Below are 20,868 nucleotides of genomic sequence, written 5' to 3' on the forward strand. Positions count from 1 at the left end.
TGTGAAATGAGTGATCCATGTAAAATTGCGGAGACATGTCCAATATTGATCCGAGTGTCAGATCAAACTCCGCAATGAAAGTCTACTTGTGATAGTCTCTGGGGCCACACATGTCCGTGACTGTTTGCGGACCAAGCGATCGGATCAAATTTACATCCGAGTGTGATCTAATTTTCACAGGCTTTCAGAAAAGAGAAGGTGGAGAAACATTTTTTTTTCTTCACGTACGAGAAAAAAACTTATGACACTCTGACCACACTCTGGTCAAACTGTGATCAAAATAATCAGTCAGTTTTTCTTGTACTTGAGAAAAGCAGAAATCTGAATGAGACCTAATAAGAAAAGATGGAGAAACGTTTCCTTTTCTTTCATCAGTTAAAAAATAAATGATGAAGCTCTGACACTCTGGTGAAAATCACTGATGAAACTCGGTTCGTTTTTCTCATACATCAAAAAAACTGATGTCTTAATGAAGCCTAAGGCTGGGCTTAGACAGCGTGATAACACTATGAGGTTCACAGATGAATGGGGTGGAATTGTACACGTCCATGTTTAAACATGTACGTGAAAAATGGTACTGGTGTCGTCAGTGTTTTGAATCAGTGTGTCATCAGTGTTTAGCCTAAGGGTATGCCTGCGGTCTAGACCCCGCGGAAGAGCCGCCTCCGGCTTCCGCTCATATCAGTGATGACTGATATACTGAAAGTTCTGATGGGGTGGGGTGGAAATATAAAAAGAAAATACAAGTGAAGGGTGATAATATATTTGAAGATGCAGATTATAATAGATATAGGTGATTTGGAGGCGGTGATAATTTGAGATTGCAATAATGCACACACGTATTATTAATTTCGCACTTCTTCTAGTGTGCATCAATTGCAGCAGAAACGCTCCATACTCCCATCCAGAGTGACACGTGTGCTCTGTTGGAACTGTGAAGGCTGTAGCTTATTAGCGACCACTGGTGGGCTGCAGTGCTCACTTGACATAAACAATGTCACTAGATCACAGAGGAGCACAACACTCACAGCAGAAGAGTGCCACCATTCTGAGAGGTAAGTATGCTTTTTTTGTTTTACTCAGCACATTGGGGATGCATTATGTGGTGAACTACAAAGAGTTAGGATTGGGTACACCTTGCACACTGGTGGGATGGCTTTTAGGCTTGTTTGCTCAAAATAGTGTTAACTAAATACCCCATGTTATTTGCCTATTTTGATTTTATCTTAGATTTTGTCTGTTTAATGTTCACAGTGTGAATGTGTACCTACACAATATACTGTATTTATACCAACGTATATTCTGTCTCATTTCTTTAGTTTCATTCAGCCAGCTACAGCATGTGGAACCACGCTGTCTGAATTCACCAATATCTGTTTACCTAGTATGAATATTGGCATATTTGAAGATTTTGATGTATTTGATGATCAACCCCTTCACTGCCTGGCAATTATCCGTTTTTGTTTTTTCCTCCCCTTCTTCCCAGAGCCATAACTTTTTTATTTTTCTGTTATTATGGCCGTATGAGGGCTTGTTTTTTGCGGGACGAGTTGTACTGTTGAATGACACCATTGATTTTACCACATAGTGTACTGGAAAACGGGACGTCTAAGTGTGATCCAATTCTCTCTTATGAGAGAATCGCAGCACAGGTGCAGAGAAGATGGAGAACTTAATTTCTCCATTGTCTGAGTCCATGGAAAATGCCAGTCTTAATTAGTAGGGCCCTCTTGAGCGTTTCAGAGAAAAACATGCCAGCCTGCAAACACTCAGCCAGGCTCTGAATCATGCCAATGTGGTGAAGTGACTGAGAGGTTCTCTTTAAAAAACAAACAAACTTATTTAACAACGATCTCATTTATAATTTTCTGATTATATTTTGAAGTGTATATGTGCGAATAGACCTCAGAATGACATAAGCTTTTACCTAGTGCAGAGACATTTTTAAATATGCTTCTGACGTAAACTTACCTTTCAATATTTCAGAAACACTTTTTGAGTTGTCCTTGACATTTTGCCCTTATCTTTACTGAAATTAGTTTCTGTTTTTTGTCCCAGCTGTGCTTACTTGTCGAAACATTGAAGATATCTTAGGAATGATGCTGTGATTTCGCTCAGACCTGTTTATCAGAAATGCTTTTGTCAGTATGAGCTGACTCTTCCCCTGAAGGATGTGCATTGGAACTGAAGCCATCTGTTTAGGAGTTTTCCTTCAGCTAATCTTATGGCTAGGTTCACATTTATACAGTGCTCTAGACCTATCATTGTGTCGGGGTTTCTATCGGAATCCCAAAAAAACTGTATTCTGACAGAGCCCTGACGTAGCTTTTAACTTGAAGGCAGCTGATAGTTATTGTGGACACTGTCTGAAAAATATAAATACTGCCAAGTCAGACAGTGTTCACAGCGTCTATATCAGCTTCCCTTAAGAAAATTTTTTTGTTGATCTCTGTGAGGCTGTGTGCCCACGATGCAGATTTAATGCATTTCCGCGGCGCCATTTCCGCCATGAAAACGCATTAAAAACGCTTGTTAAGTTGTCTGGCATGTTCCCCAATGATAATCCGCATATGCTGTGCACATGCTGCGGAAATTTCGGTTGCGTATTATCATTGCGGAAAAATCCGCAGCATGTCCATTAATTTTGCGGAATTGCGGCGAAATCGCCGCCATTGACTTGCATTGGACCGCATAACATCCGCATGACTACACGTACACGTATATTACGCGATTCAATGCGTGGATGGTACCGGGGTCTGGAAAAGAGGAGACTTAAAATAGTTAAAATAAAAAAAAAAACATATACTCACCTTCTGATGGCCCCCTGTCTGCTCCTGGCGGCGCTGCTGGCTCTTTGGCTGCTCGCGGTGGTGTAAAAGGACCTTCCATGACGTCATTTAGTCATGTGACAGGTCACGTGACCGCTGACGTCGGCAGTCGCGTGACCTGTCACATGACTAAATGACGTCATGGAAGGTCCTTTTTAGAGCACCGCGAGCCGCCGAAGACACCGGACGCACCGGAGAAGGAGACCGGGGGCCATCGGAAGGTGAGTTTAATTTTTTTTTTATTTTTCAACATTTTTATTCTTTTTTTAACTATTGATGCTGTATTTGCAGCATCGTAAGTTGGTCACACAACATAAATCCATGCCGGTTGCATGGATTTATATAGTGAGACCAAGTTGACAAGCACTTTCCAAGTGATGCTAAAATTGCTTGGAAAAGCGATTGACAACCCGCATGCGAAATCGCATGTGAAAAACGCTTCATAAACGCTTCTACCTGGCAGAAAAAACGCATGTAAAATCCACATGCGTTTTTTCTGCCAGGGAGATGCAGAAACGCTCCGCAGCATTTCTGCATCGTGGGCACTTAGCCTTAGAGTTCCCATCAGAATACAGTTTTTTGGGGATTCCAATGGAAACTCCAACATAGTGCTCAGCATAGGGCTCTGTATACATGTGAACCTAGCCTAAAAAATGCTCTGTAAGGCCTCATTCAGACATATGTGTTGTATCCCTTTTTTTCACAGATACAACACATATACATTATAATCTATGTTGCTGTTCACATGTCTGTGTTTTTCACAGACAGTGTGTCTGTGCAAAACACATAGAGACATATCCGTTTTTTTTGCGGCAGCACGAATGAAAAGGTCCAATACAAGTCTATGGGTGCGTGAAAAAACATGTACAGCACTTGGATGGCATCTGTGTGTTCTGCTTGTTTAACATTGCAAAGTATAGGAGAGGCTTTGTAATTTATTTATATCTTTATCCATCCGTGAAACATACTAGAGAAGAGAGAGAGGGGATTCAAAAAGATCTAAACAAACTGGAACTGTGGGCAGTAACTAACAGAATGGTTTATAACAGGGAGAAATGCAAAGTACTACATCTGGGCAATAAAAATGAAAAAAGCATATACAGAATGGGAGGAATAGAGCTAAGCAACAGTACATGTGAAAAAGACTTAGGTATACTAATAGATCATAGACTGAACATGAGTCAACAGTGTGATGCAGCAGCAAAAAAGACAAACACAATTCTGGGATGTATTAACAGAAGCATACAGTCTAGATCACGTGAAGTCATTATCGCACTTTACTCCTCTTTGGTCAGACTTCATCTGGAATACTGTGTCCAGTTCTGGGCACCACATTTTAAAAAAGACATCGACAAACTGGAGCAAGTTCAGAGAAGAGCGACCAGAATGGTGACCGGTCTGCAAACCATGTCCTATGAGGAAAAAAAGAGAAGACTGCAAAAGAGAAGACTGAGAGGAGACTTAATAGCTGTTTACAAATATGTCAAGGGCTTACACACTGTAGAGGGATCATCTTTATTCTCATTTGCACAAAGAAAGACTAGAAGCCATGGGATGAAACTGAATGGGAGAAGATACAGATTAAACAGATTAACGAGTGGAACAGGCTACCACGAGAGGTGTTGAGTTCTCCTTCAATGGACGTCTTCAGAGGCTGGACAGACATCTGTCTGAGATGATTTAGTGAATCCTGCTTTGAGCAGGGGGTTGGACACGATGACCCTGGAGGTCCCTTCCAACTCTACCCTTCTATGTTTCTCTGATGGTAAAAATGGACACACGGACCGTACACTGATGACACACTGATGATACTGGTACCATTTTTTGGGTACTTGAAAAATCCTGACGTGTGAATGAAGCCTTAATAGGAGCTGTAGAGGATAGTTGATCCTACCAAACAGAAACCATCCAGGAATGTGGAAGCAGTTTGACAGATTCACTGTTTTGTCCTTGACTGATATACAGTGTATCGTTTTTGGCATTTTATTTAAAATAAATGTTTTAACTAGAGGAAGTCTACAATCTAAGGGTTTGTTACAGTCTGTACAAATCATTTGATTATGTTTGACATGTTGTAGATCCTGTTAGGCTTTTCTTTCTTAGGCTAACATAGGGACTTGTTCTTTACAGAGTTAAGAAAATTGTTTTCACTGGCTGAGCTTGAAAAAGAAGGTTTTATGCGGCACACTGAAAGGGAATCTTATCAAAGAGTAAAAAAAAAATTAACATGGCAGACAACCCAGAAATGACACTAACTAAAAAGGGTATATAAAAGACACATATACAAAACGTACATTATTCTTTCAAGAGTAACTGTTTTAATTTTCATTTCATAAATCAATAGTATACATGAAAATAAGGAACTTTGTAATATATCTAATCAAAGAAATCTGCTTTCTTTCCCGTTCTATGGAGATGGGAGGAGGAAGGAGCTAAAGACAGACACAGACATTCTGCTGAAAGTTCTCCACAAACTACAGTTACACATTAAGTGTAGTTTATGCTATACTATACAGGAGGGGGGTTAAACAAAATCACCGGAGTTCTGTGGTAAGGCTATGTTCACACGCTCAGTATTTGGTCAATATTTTACATCAGTATTTGGAAGTCAAAGCTAGGAATAGGTGAAAAATGCAGAAGTGGTGACATGTTTCTATTACAATTTCCCTCTGATTGTTCCACTCCTGTTTTTGGCCTAAAAATACTGATCAAATATTGAATGTGTGAACGTGGCATAACAGTGTTTGATACCTGAAATCTTGCCTTCCCCGTTTGAGGATTTATCACTTTTATCTGATAGCGGAAGAGGTTCTTGGGTGTGTACTTCCATATATACAATGGATGTGTGCTGTGGTGTTCTGGATTTAATTATATGTTTAAACGGATTGTCTACTCTCAATTTATTTTAAAAGATGTGTTGGTGTTACAATTTTGTAGCCCTTTCTAACATAGAATTACATCTTTTCTGCAACCCCTCCTGCTTGTCAGTGCAGCTTTCTTCACAGACTGCACAGCACTCCCAGTCTCAGCTGGTGCTTGATGAAGGGACATGTGACCAGGCCTGTCCATTATCATCCTCCAATTAAAAATCAATATGCACAGGAGAGATGTTTTCTGATTGGAAGATTCTGATGACAGGTCTGGTCACATGTCCCTCGACCAGCTGTACTTTCGAAAACTGGAGCGCTGTGCTTATCCGGTCTGTCCTGGCTTCCCGGCAGCTCGCTATGGTCTAAAAGGACCTGCCATGATGTAATTTAGTCATGTGACGGGTCACGCGACCGCTGACGTCGGCGGGCGCTTGACCCGTCACATGACTAAATGACGTCATGGAAAGTCATTTTAGACCACCGCGAGACACGCATCGGATAAGGACACCGGGGGCCATCAGAAGGTAAGTATAATATTTATTTTTTACCATTCTTTCGGTCACACTATATAAATCCATGCCGGTTGCATGGATTTATATAGTGTGACCAAGTTGACGATCACTTTCCAAGTGATGCTAAAATTGCTTGGAAAGCGCTTGTCAACCCGCATGTGGAAATGCATGTGAAGAACGCTTCATATCCGCATGTCCCTGGCAGGAAAAACGCATGTACAATCCGCATGTACAATCCGCATGCGTTTTTTCTGCCAGGGAGATGCAGAAACGCTCAGGAAAAATCCGGAGCATTTCTGCATCGTGGGCACATAGCCTAATACATTAATAAGCGCCAAAAAATCATGTCTCCCAACACATATGTAAAAGGTAAAATTGACAGACTCTTCTATACATAGGATTATAACTGCACTCCCCAACATTGAAATTACAACACCAAGAAGGAAAAGTCGTGGAGTCATGGAAATCACAGGATTGATAAGAGTCCTTAGAGTTCCCTCTCTACTCTAGCTGCTTTATTTTATTTTTTTTTACTTCCGTTTTGATGATGTTTAGTTTAATAATCCCCAGTGCATGCTGGGATACTCAAACGGGGTGTCATCAGGAGGCGGTGGCTGCAGTCACTGTTGCAACTGTTTTCCCCACCCTGAAACAATTTGTCATTAGAGACATACATTTCAGGGGCTGGGCTAGTCCCTCCTCTACTGAGTGTCTGTCGGTTCTCAATTGCTATGCATGCTCAGAATCAACTACCTTCTCACAGTGCTATATTACTTTAAATGCACAGTGACAGTGCGTTCCCTCTCTCGTGAGAAAAGACAAGCAGGCAAGAGAATGCACTGTCAGTGAGCATCATAAAGGAGAGAACGTAGCGAGCAGGTGGTCACTTCTCATTAGAGCCGGTGAGGGAAAGAACGATCACTGCACTTTGAAAATGAATATAGCATGGAATTGATGACCAACACATGCTCGGTAGAGCAATGACTAGCCCAGTCCCTGAAACCGACGTCAATGATGACGCTTCATTTTAGGTTGGGAAAAGCAGTTGCGTCAGTGACCACTGCCCACCAGGGCTGTGGAGTCGGAGTCGTGGAGTTGGAGTCGGAACCCATTTTGGTGGAGTCGGAGTTGAAATAAAATGGACCAACTCCGACTCCTAAAATATATAATAAATTGGGTACAGTAGTTCAATGCAGTTTGTGGGGAATATTTTTTTCATAAGAATTTGGGAAAGTTATGAAATGTCCTATAAATGTCTGTCCTATTCCTAGTCTTTTAGCTGAGATGAATCTGTGCTACAGTAAATTTATCACTTAAACATGAGCCATGTATGAGGGAGTCGGACTCGTGGAGTCGGTGTCATGGAAATTGAGTAGTCGGAGGTTTGGCTTACTGACTCCACAGCCCTGCTGCCCACAGATGATGTCCCATTTGAGTGTCCCTGCATGCACTGGGGATCCTCAAATGATACGTCATCAAAGCGGAAGTAAGAATATAACAAGTAATATTTTCTAGATTACTAAAGATAGGTAGTTGATCCAAGGATTTATTCTGATATGAATAATTGTAGTCTAGAATGATTTCCCCACTCCCTGTCCTCCAAGACTGGGAAAATTCTCATTTACCTTAAAGGGGTTGTCCGGTACTTTTAAAAATATGCCAATGCGTTAGAATGATAAATAGAAGCTTCTTTCTAATTACCTCCTGGTGCTGTTTCTGCCTGTGAGCGGCGCTATCACTGGCTGCTCACAGGCAGCACGTGACCCCCCCCCGGCTGCAGCCTGCTCTGACGTCACGACAAGTCCAGGCTGTAGCTGAGGGTCCCTCTTCCGCGTTCCACCGGTGGCTGCTGGGTTGTAGGCAGGGTTACCCCACCGCGCGCTCTGCCTCTCCCCATTCATTGGGAAAGCGTGCGGTGGATGCTGGGTGTGACTCAGGGAATAACCCCGCCCACAACCCAGCAGCCACCGCCGGGACCCCAGCGCTGAGTCAAGCCTCACTTGACGTGACGTCAGCGGGGAGTCACGTGCTGATAGCGGTTGCGCCGCTCACAGGCTGAAGCAGCACCAGGAGGTAATTAGAAAGAAGCTTCTATTTATTATTAAAACACATTGGCATATTTATAAAAGTACCGGACAACCCTTTTAAGGAGGTTTATGGTAAAACTTTGGCCGAACTTATGTGATTTAAATGTGGTGAAGGGAGAAATCCATTGCCAAATACCACTGGCGGTATCTTATCTCTTGGGAGATCTAAAGTATTGACTATCTGAACTGAAACTATGGAAGACACCCATATGCTTTAGATGGTCAGTTACTCCCACAGACGGTTTTTATATACTTTAATATAATAGTAATTAAATACTGTATACAGTACCAGCAAAAGTTTGGACATACCGGAGTTCAGTGTGTGCTATTGCCACGGTGAGTTTTGATGGAGTCTATAGCTGTCCCTGATTTGATTGTTAAAATTCTCCTGTGTTCTAGTACATCGTTCCAGCCTGCTGTATAATATTCCCAAGATCCCACTCCTTGGCACTTTGGGATCGTTTATCAAAAAGGTGTAATATCCTTCCTTCCCACACTCCTCTTGATCCAATAATCTGCATTTTCTCCATGGCTGGGATGCGTGGGAGCTACTGTAGTGACGAGTTGCAGAGTTTGGAGATCAGTTAATAAAATCTCAGGAATTTTTCTGCTCTATTCATGTTATGCCGTCTTCAGAATGTTTCCGATTTCAGCAAATCCATCATGTTTTTTGTTTGCCTGAACAAAAATATAAAGATGTTAAAACTTATTTTATTTTTGAGCACACTTGCTTCATTAACGCTGGTGGACCTGGAAATATATCCACCCTGTAAAAATCATTTTTTTTTCTTTAAAAACTGTTTTACATGCTTTGCTGGGAAGAGGATCTCAGGGTCCATAGCTAAACTTTCCATCAACACAGGTTTGGTTGAAAATCGATATTAACTCATGAGATGTTGTTTGACACCTCAGAGGCCATGGATTTTCCTCTTGCTGTATTAGGGGTCGTGGGGGTGAGGGTTTGTTATTACATATTTGGTGGTCTTGCCCTAGGGTACAACATTTCTGGATTCGTTATATTACTTTGTACAGTCACCTCAGTCTCCCTTACCTGATAACCTAAAGAGGCACTACTGAATAGGCATCTAACCAATCTCCCAAACCATACCCAAAAATTAATTTCAGTAGATTCCTTTTACTAGAATTTCAATTCCAGAGCTTGGAAGATTTATTTGAGTAATACAGATCTTGTGAGGCATTAGGTAGGGGTTATAACGTAGATTTCAATGATGTGTCGCTTATCAAACTGTATTTTGTTGTTTACTTACAGTGAAGGTTTTATCACTAGGACATTATCATTCCTGTGACTAAATGGCTTACTGGTCAAACTCCGCCCCCTTCTGTGATAAGCCGCTCACTGTCAATAGACAATGTGAAAAAAGAGCCTGGTGTGGGCGGGGTTAGTTTTCTCAGCTTTGCTGCATTGCTAAATCTAAAAACATTGTGTCAGAACCGCTGCACCCAGTAAATTGAGTGATATATCATTGGAATCAGGGTCTCTTTGCCTACATCACGCTGCTCTTAGATGAGGTAGCAAAAACCTTCTGATAGATTCCCTTAAATGAGAAGATCTCTAGTATCCTTCCAGATAAGGCTTCTTTGAAAAGATCTGGCTATATTGAATCCAATCCAATATTTAAAAATTAAAATATTATCTGCACTGAATAAGTGGGTTAAACAGGCAGATTTTCTCTCTGAGATTGGGATTGAAGGAATACTTTCCCTTAATTTTCCTTCTTGCCATTTTGTGTCTATTCTTCTCTTTATCTTCTTATTCTATTGTTTCAAGATTCCATGTACATTGATCTGTGGAAGAATAGCAGGGTGTATTTGGTGCTCATTTTAAGTAAGCAACTTCTGTGTCGCTGAACTGTTTGTCTCGCCCTCTCATACGTTTGAGGTAAATTCTCATATACTATTACACACAATGATGTGTCACTTTGGGGACGTAGAGTTGTTCTTCTCCTGTTAGCATTATTTTGTTCTGATATCTATCTTATCCATCCTCTTTGTCACTACTCTTTGTTATTAGATAGAAGAGTACCAGAATAATGGACAATGCCATTATATATATATTTATATATATATATATATATATATATATATGTATATATATATATATACATCAGTACAGACCAAAAGTTTGGACACACCTTCTCATTTAAAAATTTTTCTGTATTTTCATGACTATGAAAATTGTACATTCACACTGAAGGCATCAAAACTATGAATTAACACATGTGGAATTATATACTTAACAAAAAAGTGTGAAACAACTGAAAATGTGTCTTATATTCTAGGTTCTTCAAAGTAGCCACGTTTTGCTTTGATGACTGCTTTGCACACTCTTGGCATTCTCTTGATGAGCTTCAAGAATTAGTCACCGGAAATGGTCTTCCAACAATCTTGAAGGAGTTCCCGGAGAAGCTTAGCACTTGTTGGCCCTTTTGCCTTCACTCTGCGGTCCAGCTCACCCCAAACCATCTTGATTGGGGTCAGGTCTGGTGACTGTGAAGGCCAGGTCATCTGGCGTAGCACCCCATCACTCTCCTTCTTGGTCAAATAGCCCTTACACAGGGCTGTGTTTGGGGTCATTGTCCTGTTGAAAAATAAATGATGGTCCAACTAAACGAAAACCGGATGGAATAGCATGCCGCTGCAAGATGCTGTGGTAGCCATGCTGGTTCAGTATGCCTTCAATTTTGAATAAATCCCCAACAGTGTCACCAGCAAAGCACCCCCACACCATCACACCTCCTCCTCCATGCTTCAGGGTGGTAACCAGGCATGTAGAGTCCATCCGTTCACCTTTTCTGCGTCGCACAAAGACACGGTGGTTGGAACCAAAGATCTCAAATTTGGACTCATCAGACCAAAGCACAGATTTCCACTGGTCTAATGTCCATTCCTTGTGTTCTTTAGCCAAAACAAGTCTCTTCTGGTTGTTGCCTATTCTTAGCAGTGGTTTCCTAGCAGCTACTGTATTTTACCATGAAGGCCTGCTGCACAAAGTCTCGTCTTAACAGTTGTTGAAGAGATGTGTCTGCTGCTAGAACTCTGTGTGGCATTGACCTGGTCTCTAATCTGAGCTGCTGTTAACCTGCGATTTCTGAGGCTGGTGACTCGGATAAACTTATCCTCAGAAGCAGAAGTGACTCTTGGTCTTCGTTTCCTGGGGAGGTCCTCATGTGAGCCAGTTTCTTTGTAGCGCTTGATGGTTTTTGCAACTGCACTTGGGGACACATTCAAAGTTTGCCCAATTTTTCAGACTGACTGACCTTCATTTCTTAAAGTAATGATGGCCACTCGTTTTTCTTAACTTAGCTGCTTTTTTCTTGCCATAATACAAATTCTAACACTCTATTCAGTAGGACTATCAGCTGTGTATCCACCAGACTTCTGCACAACACAACTGATGGTCCCAACCCCATTTATAAGGCAAGAAATCCCACTTATTAAACCTGACAGGGCACACCTGTGAAGTGAAAACCACTTCCGGTGACTACCTCTTGAAGCTCATCAAGAGAATGCCAAGAGTGTGCAAAGCAGTCATCAAAGCAAAAGGTGGCTACTTTGAAGAACCTAGAATATAAGACATATTTTCAGTTGTTTCACACTTTTTTGTTAAGTATATAATTCCACATGTGTTAATTCATAGTTTTGATGCCTTCAGTGTGAATGTACAATTTTCATGGTCATGAAAATACAGAAAAATCTTTAAATGAGAAGGTGTGTCCAAACTTTTGGTCTGTACTGTATATACACATTCCAATATTACCAAAGAAAACCATTGCATGAACAGGTATGTCAAAACCTTTGATTGATGCTTCATATATAAAGGTCAGTAGTGTAGAGATTTGGACACACCTGTTCATGCAATGGTTTTCTTTGGTAATATTGGAATGTGCACATTGTAGATTCAGGCTGAAGGTTGCTAATACTAGAAATATGGAAGTTTAGGTGGTACCTTGGGATTCTTGGGGTTCTGGGTTATCTATCTGTCTATATCCCTGCTGAAAAACCTGATAGCCACAATTCCTAGCTGTAGTTGATGGAGAAAACGTGAAATCAATGTCCCTTTATAAGATAGCATTATTGAACAGCAAGGAAAATCGTTCACATTTTAAGTGTCTGCATGGTTACAGTAACATATGCTAAAAGTAAGAAGAAATAAACATTGCGGCACTTGGCTATGAAAGGAGACTACAATTACAACATCGAGTGTCACGCCAACTAATGCTATTCAATCCACCTGTAGTGTGAAAAACCTTTTGTCGGATGTTGAAAGATAAAAGTTGAGGCTTTTGTGAGGTGCCAAGTTTATAATGTCATCAATACATGCACAAGGTTTTGGGAGGAAAACTTTTAGAATGTATGGGTACGTGGGGAAGTAGCAGCAGTTAAGGGATTGGCTTATTATATGTTGACTAGAAGAGCCAATGTGGCTGATTAAACCTGTGGTCAGGTAGTAAGTAAACATCCTGGGGTCACAGGTCTGTTTATAAGCTCACCCCTCCTAGGTATGCAATAACTGTTAAATGTCTAGGACTTTATATTATCACCAAGTCATCTCATTCTCTGGTAAGCAGTGCTGTCTACCTTACATATCATACAGAACAATACCAAAAAAATACACAGAATCTGATAGACTCCCAAATATGTAAGGTCAATAACTCGTACAATAACTGAATCTAGTACTCACCTCCATCTATCTGGCCTACTCAGAGTGCCAGTTGGGTAACTAGAGCCTGATGGGCCCTGGTGCAAGATTTGGACCTGGGCCCCCCTCTCATCCTGAATAAATTATATATATAATATATGCGCCCTCCATCCTGATATATATGTTCCTCATCCTGGTAAATATGTCCCTCATCCTGGCCCCATCCTGGTATATATATATCCCTCATTTTGGTATATGTCCCTTATCATGGGCCCCATCCTGGTATATATATATCCCCCATCCTGGTATATGTCTCTGTTCTGGCCCTGTTCTTTAATGTATAGAAAAAAACGAACTATTTTACTCACTAGGGGTGTACATCAAAGTCATGAGGCCCCATTGCATAAGTATAATGCAATCACCATAGTCATCCATGTAGTATAATGCACAGCTCATGATCCTCCCTATAGTATAATGCACCCCCAATAGTCTTCCATATAGTATAATGCATCCCATAGTCCTCCATAAATAAATAATCATTTTTTATTTATATAGCGCCAACATATTCTGCAGCACTTTACAATTAAGCAGTGACATATACAGACAATAAATTCAATACAAGGTAAGACAGTTTAAACAGTTACAGGAGGAGTGAGGTCCCTGCTCGCAAGCTTACATTCTACAAGGGAATAGGGGGGACACAGTAGGTGAAAAGTGCTTGTTATTTCAGGTCTAGCAATTATAATAACTAGGGATTTTCATCTCACTCAACCCCCCCAACTGACCTATCCATCATAGTCAATGGCTGCCCACTCTCCCCAGTCCCGCAAGCTCGCTGCCTCAGGGTAACCCTGGACTGTCATCTCTCCTTCAAAACACATATCCAAGCCCTTTCCACTTCCTGCCAACTCCAACAAAAAAATATCTCCCGGATCCGCACATTCCTCAACCACGAATCTGCAAAAACATTAGTGCATGCTCTCATCATCTCCCGCCTTGACTACTGCAAAGCCATCCACAACCTGTCTCCTCCATACATCTGTGACCTAGTCTCTCGGTACTTACCTGCACGCAACCTCCGATCCTTCTCTACTCCCCTCTTATCTCTTCCCACAATCACATACAAGATTTCTGTCATGCATCCCCCCTACTCTGGAACTCTCTACCCCAACACATCAGACTCTCGCCTACCATGGAAGCCTTCAAAAGGAACCTGAAGACCCACCTCTTCTTACAAGTGCACAACCTGCAGTAACCCTTGCTCCACCATACCGCTGCACGACCAGCTCTACCCTCACCTACTGTATCCTCACCCATCCCTTGTAGATTGTGAGCCCTCCCGGGCAGGGTCCTCTTTCCTCCTGTACCAGTCGCTGACTAGTATTGTTCATGTTTACTGTAATTGTTTTTGCTATGTATACCCCTTTCAAATGTAAAGCGCCATGGAATAAATGGCGCCATAATAATAAATAATAATAATAAATAATAATAAACCTGCATGATCCGGTCATCAGCCACTGTGTTTAAATGCAATTATCAGGTATCAAGTGCAGTTATCGTGTGCATGAAGGGTGTGGAGACAGATGACTAGGAGGGAGCAGATTCTGAATAATATTTAGAGGGAGGGAACAGGGGAGAGTTAGGTTACTGAGGTTGAGGTGGTAGGCTTTTTTAAAGAGATGGGTTTTTAAAGTTCGCTTGAAGAGGTAGGGGCTATATATCAGTCGGATCGTCTGGGGTAGTGCATTCCAGAGTACCCGCCCAGCACGAGAGAAGTCTTGGAGACCGTGGTGCGAGGTTCGGATTATGGGGGTGTTAGTCTTAGGTAATTTGCAGAATGGAGGGCATGTGTAGGACAATAGACAGAGATAAGAGAGGAGATATAAGACGGTGCAGAACTGTGGAGAGCTTTGTGGGTGAGAGCGAGGACTTTATATTGGACCTTGTAGTGAATGGGTAACTAGTGTAATGACTGGCACAAGATGGAGGTGTCGGTGAAGCAGCTGAATAGAAATATGACCCTGGCAGCAGCATTCATGACGGATTGGAGAGGAGAAAGTTTGGTAAAAGGGAGACCGATCAGAAGAGAGTTGCAGTAGTCCAGACGAGAGTGAATAAGAGCGACAGAAAAAGTTTTAGCAGTTTCAAAGGTGAGAAAAGGTCGGATTCTGGAGATGTTTTTAAGATGCAGGTGACAAGAGCGGGTGAGTGATCGGATATAGGGAATAAAGGAATGTTTAGTGCCAAATATTACCCCAAGGCAGCGGGTGTGCTGCTTGGGAGTTATGGTTGAACCCTCCAAGGTAATTTCAATGTCAGGTAGAGATGGGTTAGTAGAGGGGAGAAACACAAGAAATTCAGTTTTGCAGAGATTCAGTTTAAGATAGAGGGAGGACATGATGTTAGAGACAGCAGACAGACAATCCTTGGTGTTTTGTATTAGGGTGGGGGTGATGTCAGCATAGCGATGATATTGGAACCCAAATCTACTAATTGTCCAACAGGGGCTGTCTATAGAGAGAAGAGAAGGGGGCCTAGGACAGAGTCCTGCGGAACTCCGATAGTAAGGGGAAAAGGGGAGGAAGAGGAGCCAGCAAAAGATACAGTGAAGGAGCAGCTCAGTGGTTAGCACTGTTGCTTTGCAATGCTGAGGTCTCGACTCCATACGGCAATCAGACCAGTTCCCTGGATCAAGGCCCCATCAAACAATCTAGTGCCTATAACCTGTAATATTATATTTATCAAGAAAGGCATCCAGACCCTTCTTGGGCAGCACGGTGGTTCAGTGGTTATAACTGCAGCCTTGCAGCGCTGGGGTCCTGGGTTCAAATCTCAGCAAGGACAACATCTGCTAGGAGTTTGTATGTTCTCCCCGTGTTTGCGTGGGTTTCCTCCGGGTTCTCCGGTTTCCTCCCACTTTCCAAAGACATAGTTATAGGGAATTTAGATTGTGAGCCCCAATGGGGACAGTGCCCATAATGTCTGTAAAGCACAGTGTAATTGGTGGCGCTATATAAATGAGTAAAATAAATAAATAAAAAGGAGCTGTCACAGAGGTAGGAGATCCAGGAGAGAACGGTGTCCTTGAGGCCTATAGAGCGGAGCATAGTGAGCAGGAGCTGGTGATCCACAGTGTCAAGTCAGCAAAGAGATCCAGAAGAATCAGCAGGGTGCAGTGACCTTTGAATTTAGCTGTTAATAGATCGTTAGAGACTTTAGTAAGGGCAGTTTCAGTAGAGTGTAAAGAGCGGAAACCAGATTGTAAAGGGTCGAAAAGAGAGTTATCGGATTAGACGGGAGTGGACCAAGCGCAGTTCTGGTTCAGGGATGGTTTTTTAAGTAAAGGGGTTATAATGGCGTGTTTAAATGAGGAGGGAAACATACCTGAAGAAAGAGAGAGGTTAAATATTGTAGTCAGGTGAGTGGTGACAGGTGAGAGAGATTGCAAGAGATGTGAGTGAATAGGATTACTGTTGCAGGTTGTAGGCCGAGAAGAAGGGGGCAACTTCTTCTTTAACAGGTTCAAAGATGGCAAGTGAGCTTGAAGTGCGGCAGGGAAGGGGATCCAGGCACTGAGGAGATTGGACTGAAATGTTCTGATGGATGTGGTTAATTTTTTTAGGAAATAAGTGGCCAAATCCTCAACGCTGAGGTTGGTGATGGGGACCTATGCTTTAGGGCTCAGGAGGGAGTGTAAGGTTTCAAAAAGTCATTTTGGATTGTTAGCTAGTGAAGTAATGAGGGTGGTGAAGTAGGATTGTTTGGCCAGATGAAGGGCAGAGTTATAGGTTTTGAGCATGAATTTATAGTGGATGAAATCCTCTGCAAAAAGAGATTTTCTCCACTGAAGCTCAGCGCACCTTGAGCAACGCTGAAGAAAACGTGTTTTCAGCATGTGCCAGGGCTGCCGTTGTCTGTGTCGGGTCTTTCTGCATGTAGAAGGTGCGGCTTCTTCTAGGGCACTCTGTAGTGTATTATTGTAGTCTGACAATGCTAAGTCTGGACAGGAGAAGGAGGAGATGGGGGCTAAAGATGTGTGGAGATTGTCCATAAGCTGCTGGGTATTAATGGTATGTGTATTCCTATAAGTGTGATAAGAGGAGGTGTCCCAGGTGAGGAGACTGTTCTTGACAGAGAAGGAAAGAAGGTTGTGATCAGAGAGCGGGAGAGGGGAGTTAGTAAAGTCATGCAGCGAGCAGAGACGGGAGAAGACCTAGTCCAGAGTATTGCCGTCTTCATGCGTAGGAGAGTTAGTAAACAGTGAGAGGCCGAATGAGAAGGTTAGAGAAAGTAGATGAGAGGCATATTGGGATAAGGGATCATTAATGGGGATATTAAAGTCTCCCATGATGAGGGTGAGGATGTCACAGGATAGAAAGTGAGGAAGCCAGGTGGCAAAGTGATCCAGGAACTGGCGGGAGGAGCCTGGAGGGGGATATACAACTGCCACTCGAAGGGAGAAGGGTTTGAAGAGTCTACTTCAAAGGAAGGAAACATCAGTGAGGGAACCAGGGGGATGACCTGGAAAGCACATTGTAATGAAAGGAGCAAACCAACACCTCCACGTTGTCTGTTCTCAGGTCTGGCGGTATGTGAAAATTTTAGCCCATCAAACGAGAGAGCAGCAGCGTCGGTGGTGTCTGACTGCTGGATACAGGTTTCTGTAAGAGCCAGAAGGTTAAGGGAATTAGAGAGGAAAAATTGTGAATGTAAATTAGTTTGTTACACACTGACTGTGCGTTCCATAGGGCATAATGAAAAGCGATAGGAGAAGGCATGCACTGAATGTTAATAAGATTGACAGGGTTTCTATGTACAGCTGGAAGAGAGTTATGTATACTAGTGGTGGAATGCGCAGGGTTGGGGGAGATGTCGCCAGCGACTAGTAGAAGGAGATAAAATAGAAAGAGCAGGTGGTGCAACGATTTTTATGAACATTTTGAGTGCTGTATGGTGGCAGTGGATGGTTTGGAGTGGGTATCCATATAATATACTGCACAGCCCAAACTCTTCCATATAGTCTAATGCACAGTACATAGTCCTCTATAAAGTATAATGCTCAGCCCATAGTCCTCAATAATATATAATGCACTTTATAGTCATCCATAAAGTATAATTCACCTCATAGTCATCCATAAAATATAATGCAAAGCCCATAGTCATCCATATAGTATAATGCAAAGCCCATGTTCATCCATATAGTATAATGCACAGCCCATAGTCCTCTTATAGTATACACACAGTGACACATTGATGGAATCAGGGTCTCGGCCACTACCTTTTGCTGCACTCAGATGAGAAAGCAAAAACTTGCAGACAGATTCCCTTTATTTTCCATTCATTTGAATAGAGCTATCATGTGCTTACTGTCCATTCACAACATTCCTAAACTTACTTAAGAGATATAAGGGTGAGATCAGCCTGTGCATTACAAGGAGTGCACAATAATTTCACTGGGTACCATGTAATGCTTAATTTTCCTCCAGAGCATTGAACACTTGCATCAAGAATGCCTCACATCCTACAGCTGTGAATCCCAGCAGCTAGACATAGAGCTATCAGCTTATTCTCAATGGGATTGTCAAGCAAAAAATGTCAGTAAAAACCACAAGTCAAAAATAAAAGTGTCTTGCAAAAAATGTTTTTAATACCAGATTCTGTGAAACGGTTGTTTGTTTTCTTTACTTGATGGTTGTTAACATTATGAGTTCTCGTCAGCAGGCAAAATATAATTTGCATTGAAACGTAGTGTTTGTCTACATAGAAAGTCATGCCAAGCATTATTATTATACGTTTTACTGTATAGAGTAAACTTTCAACTTTAGTCCCATTTCGGGATTTAATGAGTATTGTTCATGCTTTTTTAAGCACAAATCTGGAGTGTATACAAGAAAGAGAGGTGTTATTCTTTCCAGAATTTTTTTGCTGTGATTATAGTCTGCTTTTAGTTGTGTATTAAAAGAAAGCTTTTTCCCGTATCACAAACTGTATTAAAAATAAACAAAATATATAAATCTTGCAATTTTCACACTGGATTTCTTAGACTGCTATTTCCTATTGTTTTAGGAAACAACATATGTACAGTATATTAGCAGCAATGAACAGACTCGGACCCTATCTTTCGTATTGAAGCATCTAACCAGCGTATGCTGTGACATCACTTATTGTGAATAGTGTATATATAGATAGGTGTTACCTGTCATTGTAATTCTGGCTCAGCTGACAAGGAACCTAGCTAAAACCTCTTGCTGAAAAGAATGAGTATGAGTCTAAAAAAGCTCCACTGGCCGCTGTGAAAATAGCAAGATTACTAATTTTGTTTTTTTAAAGACACACTCACATCAAAGTTTTTAGCCTCTTAATATATGGCAATCATCATATTATATAGCACTGTGACTTACAATTGCTCATTTTGCCCTTCTACCAAGTTAATTCTTCTCTTTTCTATTAAGTCTATGACATCATGTGATTAAAAACAGAATCGCGGAATCCTTCTAAGCTGTATGTAGAAACAGGAAGCCTCTTTTCCCTGCATGAGTCATCACTGTAACTACAATTCTGTATCACTGAAAAGTCCCTGGCAGCCCAGATCCACCTTCTCTTAAACTCCTGACCCATGTGCTCACGCCCCCCTTGATTTTATCTGTCTTCCTTGTTTCTTTTTGTCAGTGACCTGGAATTGTAGTTCTAATGATGACTCATGCAGTGAAAATTGACCTCCTGTTTCTACAAAGAGCTTAGAAGGATTCCGCTAGTCTGTTGTTAATCACGTGATGTTTTAGACTTAATGGAAAACAGAAGAATTAACTGGTTAGAAGGGCAAAATAAGCAATTGTAAGCACACCGTGTCATATAATAAGATGATTTCAATATATTAAGAGGATAAAACTCAGATGGGAGTACTTCTTTAATGAACTTCATTATCTGGAAAAAAAATGGTCAAAAACCCTATTTAAACACTCTTTTTCTGACCATTGCTTCCCATTAAAGTGTTTGTTTTTCCACATTGGATGCATTGAGCATGCTGTAATAAAATAATACAATTCATACCAGGCTTACTGATGCCCCTCAGGTCTTCGCTAATACTGCCTGGCTCCCCCTGCTGGTTTCTATGGAGACTGGCATGTAATTTCTGTAGCCAATTGGTCTCACCGTGACCAATATGTCACTGCTGCAGTTACATGTTCATACAACGGGAGAAGAAAGTACAGAGACTGGCAGGGGACCATGGCAGAGTAATAAAAAGTTTTCACGGCTACCTGCTATGCTCAAAATAACTATTTTTAAAGTTGTCAGTGATTGTATTACTTCTTTAAGCCACAGAGAAGATTATCTTATAAAATGCTGTAGAAAAAAATTGACCTGTCAGCTACACCCAGCAGAGGTATCCAGTATATGCAGAGAGGAACTGAAGGGTAGCATTCATAAGGCATGAATTCCATTCATATACGGCTATTTCATAGCTGACATGCTGAGTTATTTTATAATAACTACAAATACATGCATCTATTAAAGGGTTGTTCCTTAAAGGGAATCTGCTATTTAATCTGAGAGTGGCATGATGTAGGGCAACTGAGCCTGATTCCAGTGATGTGTCACTTGCAGGACTGTGTTGTAGTTTCGATACAATCAGTGTTTTATTACCAGGGGATTATCACTAGAGGACTAGGTCAAAAGTGCACAGCAGTCAGGCTAATCTGTGTAACCCAGTCCACCACTGATTAGCTGCTTGCTGGCAATGTACAAATCTATCAAATCTACACCAAGCAGTCCAGTAAGTGAGACATCCCTGGAATCAGGGTCTTTGCCCCTACATCATGCAGCTCTCAGATTACGCAGCAAAAACCTACTAACAAATTTGCTTTAAAATAAATGATCAGCACCCCCATGATCAGCTATGTTCAGATAAAA

The 20,868-nt window shown here is 41.6% G+C and overlaps 1 protein-coding gene across 2 annotated transcripts in view; it reads left to right on the forward strand.

Moving 5' to 3' along the window:
- Positions 1 to 20,868, forward strand: part of CORO2A (coronin 2A) — a 235,376-nt gene that overhangs the window by 102,109 nt on the left and 112,399 nt on the right. The gene's annotated exons all lie outside the window — the stretch shown is intronic.

This window comes from Phyllobates terribilis, unplaced genomic scaffold (assembly GCF_046119375.1).
Source record: "Phyllobates terribilis strain yellow unplaced genomic scaffold, ASM4611937v1 Scaffold_1__5_contigs__length_1240528914, whole genome shotgun sequence".
Classification (NCBI taxonomy): Eukaryota; Metazoa; Chordata; class Amphibia; order Anura; family Dendrobatidae; genus Phyllobates; species Phyllobates terribilis.